Raw genomic sequence first — 4,850 nt, forward strand, 5'->3', positions numbered from 1 at the left:
AAGATATTGGCAAACGTGTGAGCTTCGGCTTCTCACATCAGTAAAGTAAAACAACAGCGTCAGTACGCCCTGACAACTGATTTATTCAACAGTAAACTCTCAAATATTCATATGAACCATGCCATGAATCATGAATCCGGCCAAATGCACTATGCCATCAATATGATGGACTCTGTTTGTAGACACGTAATGACTCCCAGGGACCTATGCAGGGGTTGGTGGGTTGATGCATAATTCAGTTGTAAAGAGGCCTCAAGAAACTGCAGTAGAAACTTTACTGCACTTGTAGGCATCTGTACTTGCGCATCAAACAGCTGCCGAGAAACTGCTCAGATGGCAGGGGAAGAGCTCTCTCTTTCTTTTTGCTCACTCTATCTCTCTCTTTCTCTCTCAATGTCCACTTCTGTTCTCTCTGTCTTTGTTCTCACCTCAGCTAATCTGCATATCCACCCACTCTGCCTTCACTCTATCTCTTTCTCTCTCTCTATCTCTCTGTCTCTATCTCACTCTCTCTCTCAGTCTTCACCTCTTTGCCTTCTGGGTTTTGTTCAGACCTCACTTACTCTATTTGCTGAATTAAAAACACACACTTTCTCTCTCTTTCTCTCTCCTTCTCCCCCCCCCCCCCCCCCCCCCCAACCCCCCCGGCCCCCCATGTGGCGATGTTATTTATTCATTGGGCTGGAGCCGGCGTAGGGCTCCTAACTCAGAGCGAGCCGCTTAACAGATTCTCAGTGACGGCCCAAATGAGTTTTAATGACGATTTAATTAAGGCAGCATTTGGCCTCATCTCTCTTAGCTCTCTCCCCCCTCCATCCATCTCTCTATCCATCTCTCTCTCCCTCTCTGTCTCTCTCCCCCCTCTCTCTCTCCCCCTCTATCTTTCTCCCCCCTCTGTCTCCCTCTCTCTCTCCCCCTCTCTCTCTCCCCCTCTGTCTCTCTCCCTCTCTCTCTCCTCCCTCTCTCTCTCTCTCCCTCTATCCATCCAATAGTGTGAAAGATGAGATGAGCTGGACGCAGTGGGCCACTTGGTGTGGTTCATGGCCAGATTGGATGAATATTACATCATCAGCAAGAATTAGGCTAATTGGTTTGAGGAGAGGTCGATTCTGGCTCATGTTTTACCGATCAGACAGATTGTGTGGGTGTGTGTGTGTGTGTGAGAGGGTTTGGTGGGTGGGTGGCCATAGGTGTGTGTGTGTGTGAATGTTTGGTTGTGTCGGTATGTGCAGGTGATGCTGAATAAACAGTATGTGCCTTCAGTCTACACATAGACTAAAGAGACTAGAGTTTTTTTTTCCCTTTCTACTTCCACATATATCTTCCCCTGTGTGTGTGTGTGTTTGTCAGTGTGTGTGTGTGTGTGTGTGTGTCTGTGGTGAACTTGTTCTTTTGTGATTGGGATCACAAGGTCAGGGAGGAAGGGTCGATGGGGAATGGGTGTTCACCCGAAAGACCACAACCTCTTAGGTGAAAGAAACCTCACCCTTAGCGATCAATACAGTGACAGAGAGAGAGAGAAAGAGAGAGAGAGACAGACAGACAGAAGGAGAGACAGAGAGAGAGACGGAGAAAGAGAAAGAGAGAGACAGAGAGAGAAAGAGAAAGAGAAAGAGAGAGAGAGAGAACAATTGAATAAAAGAAGAGAGAGTATCAGATACAAGCAAGCATATGCTATTGTATTGTGTGTGTGTGTGTGTGTGTGTGTGTGTGTGTGTGTGTGTGTGTGTGTGTGTGTGTGTGTGTGTGTGTGTGTGTGACTGTGTGTGTGTGTGCGGATATGCACAATCTTATATCCTTTAATTCTTGAATTCTCAGAATGATACTCCAAATTCTTGGCCCACTCTTCTCCTCACATTGTCCAATCAAGCGTGACTGTGCCAGAGGTGTGAGATTGCCAGTGGCGACACCCATCGCGCCATGGCGATCGAACACACGGCGAGTCCTCCCTGTCCCTGAAGAAGTGTCATATTGAATCTTGTCAATCTGTGAGTGTGAGTCTGTGAGAGAGAGAAAAAGAAAGAGAGATTGAGGGTGAAAGACATTGAGAGCCTGCAAGTGTATGTAAGTGTGATATAAAAGAGTATAGCCTTTGCACTGCAGCTGTGCAACCATGCATACTACAAATTTGTCTCCATGGGACGTATTCTCCTATTGGCGCCTAGGTCCTTTTTTGCTCGCCTACAGATAAGCACATTTCATCAACGTGTATTCTCCCCAATGCCCTCCCCTCCGATCACACCCACAGTGTTTACCTTCAGGATGAAGGTGGGCAAGTAAAAAAAGGCGTGATTTATGCCGAATAGATGTAAACCAAGTCACAGTCTTGTTTATTTGGGCTTTCTGGGATAACGTGGAATGTGGGCTTTTGCATTAACCTTGTGAATGTCATTAAAATCCGTGGAAAGCATAAAATAGACTTTTATTTTCTAAATGAGAGCCTGACAGAGCCCAGAGCCTGACTGAATACATCAATGTTCAATCCACAAAAAATATATTGGATTTATACAGTTAAAAAACTGCCCCACAGAATAACTTCTGTCTGTAACTTTTCACAGACAGGAACGTAGCATGCTCACACCACCATCATCGCATTATGTTTGACAAGGGCTGAGAAATTGTGCAAGTCTCCATGTTACAACTGTACCTGTCCTCCCCTGTAGTAATGGTAGAAACAGACCTATCTCTACAGTACAGGTACAGTTGCTGCCGACTTCAAACCCAATATGGTGTTTCGCCTTAAAGGGCATGTAGAACCTGATAATGTAATAATTTCCTGATAACGTAATAACCCTGATAATGTAATAAAAAATCCCTCATAAGTCCCTAAAAGATGTAATAAAACCTGATAATGTAATAATACCCCGATAATGTAATAAAGTGCAGGTTAGCCTCAATTTTGCAAAACCTGATAATGTAATAATTACCTGATATTGTAATAACTTTGGTTGGTGCTGTAGCATCAGGTCTCCAGTTTCAGAGGTCCAAACAGTGAAGCTGTCCAGAGACCTGCTTCTTCACTATTAGCAGATACAGTATATATTTTATATGATTGCGAATGCACAATTTTTACAATGGTGAAAGGGATATTCAGTGGTAATCAACTAATAGAGAAATAATGAGAACATTTTGGTATGTTATAGACCGGCAGCTAATGGGCACATAGAACATTGAGTTTCTAAGTCCTCATTGACCATCAATAGCTGACATTTCGCTATTTGATTTATATCAAATTCTCTTTTGATTTTGTGTGGCAATGTCCCTTAAAAATGACACTGTACCAGGCCAATCAAATCGTCTTTTGTCATTCGTCAGTCGCTCGGATTGGTTGTAGCGCCATTCCTATTGTGTGACATTGCGTGCAGAGGCAACTTAACAGACAACCGTTAATCCCGCCCACACTGAAAATCGTGTTGTGCCAGACCCTTGTACAGCTTCTTGCTGTACAGGTTTGGCTTGCGAGGCTAAAGGCCTATACCATTGGGATCAAAATATGAGCAAAACAATAGTAGGTGGTTGTCTACACAGCATCACTACTTGGTCTGAATAACTGGTGTCCCAACATTTCAGCACTGACCAAAGTTTTTACAATATCAGGAATTTGTTACATTATCAGGTTCTGCAAAATTGAGGCTAACCTGATAATGTAATAACTTCCCATTAATGTAACATTTTATTACATTATTGGTATGGCGATTGTTACATTATTGGGAAATGCACTTTATTACATTATTGGGATATTATTACATTATCAGGTTTTATTACATCTTTTAGGGACTTATGAGGGATTTTTTTATTACATTATCAGGGTTATTACGTTATCAGGAAATTATTACATTATCAGGTTCTACAGGGCAGAGTATGCATTAATAGTGTTTACCAAAAAGCTTGGAGCTGCCTTTATGGCGCACAAATCACAGACGTAAGTGAAGGGGAGAACACAGGTAGGCTGAAATGTGTGTAGCTATGTGTGTTTGCGGGGAGGGGGGCATTTTATGCAGCCAAAGGTTTTATTTACCCAGCAGACAAATTCTTCCTTCCTCTTCTCTACCGAGGGGAGCTTTGCATCGCTTAAGGAGCAATAAGAAGCGATTCTAATTACCAGGCATAAGTAATTCAGAATACATTACCCAGTCGCCTATACGGTTAGTTGAAAAGTTGCCCTCCTTTTTCTCCAGCAACTTTGCTTGCCTGGATGTTAGTCCTCGGGTTAAGCCTGTACTTTCCCCCTGACTCCACATTTATCGTCTGCCAGAGAGGCATAGAGTCACCCCTGACCCCATTCTGTCACTTCATTCCTCTCTCTCCCATGTCTTACCACGGCGTCACGGCCATCTGCTTCACGACCGATCGTGGCAATGTAGCGTTCTGTCGCTGACTTGTCCCGGTACCTGTGGTGACAGCATGAGGTACAAAATACAGCAGAGATAGGGACACAGTTTGACCCGTGTTGAGTTCTGGTAAGGTTCTGTGCCCACCTGTTCTTGAAATGCCAACTTATGCAAGCTGCTTGTAGGTGGCGTGGAGTTTGTAACAGTGTTGTATTTGTTGTCATAACGTAGCATTTGAAGTATTGCTGTGTCATGATGGGTTTCATATACTACTGTAGAGAGTTTGTAGCATAGCTGTTTATTGCAGTACATACTGTATTGACTACCGCAGTTGAATATGATGCATTAGGGCTGTATGGGAGGATGCTATTGACAGACTAGCCTAGTATGCTATTGACAGACTAGCCTAGTGTGACAGTCTAGCCTAGTATGCTATTGACCATCTAGCCTAGTGTGACAGTCTAGCCTAGTATGCTATTGACCATCTAGCCTAGTGTGACAGTCTAGCCATAGTATGCT

General features: G+C 43.6%; 1 protein-coding gene across 1 annotated transcript in view; it reads left to right on the forward strand.

Annotated features, from left to right (window-relative positions):
* sorcs2 (sortilin-related VPS10 domain containing receptor 2) overlaps positions 1 to 4,850 on the forward strand; it is a gene marked incomplete at its 5' end in the record, with an annotated part of 228,392 nt that overhangs the window by 79,911 nt on the left and 143,631 nt on the right. The window lies entirely within an intron of this gene.

This window comes from Sprattus sprattus, assembly GCF_963457725.1.
Source record: "Sprattus sprattus genome assembly, chromosome: 5".
Classification (NCBI taxonomy): domain Eukaryota; kingdom Metazoa; phylum Chordata; class Actinopteri; order Clupeiformes; family Clupeidae; genus Sprattus; species Sprattus sprattus.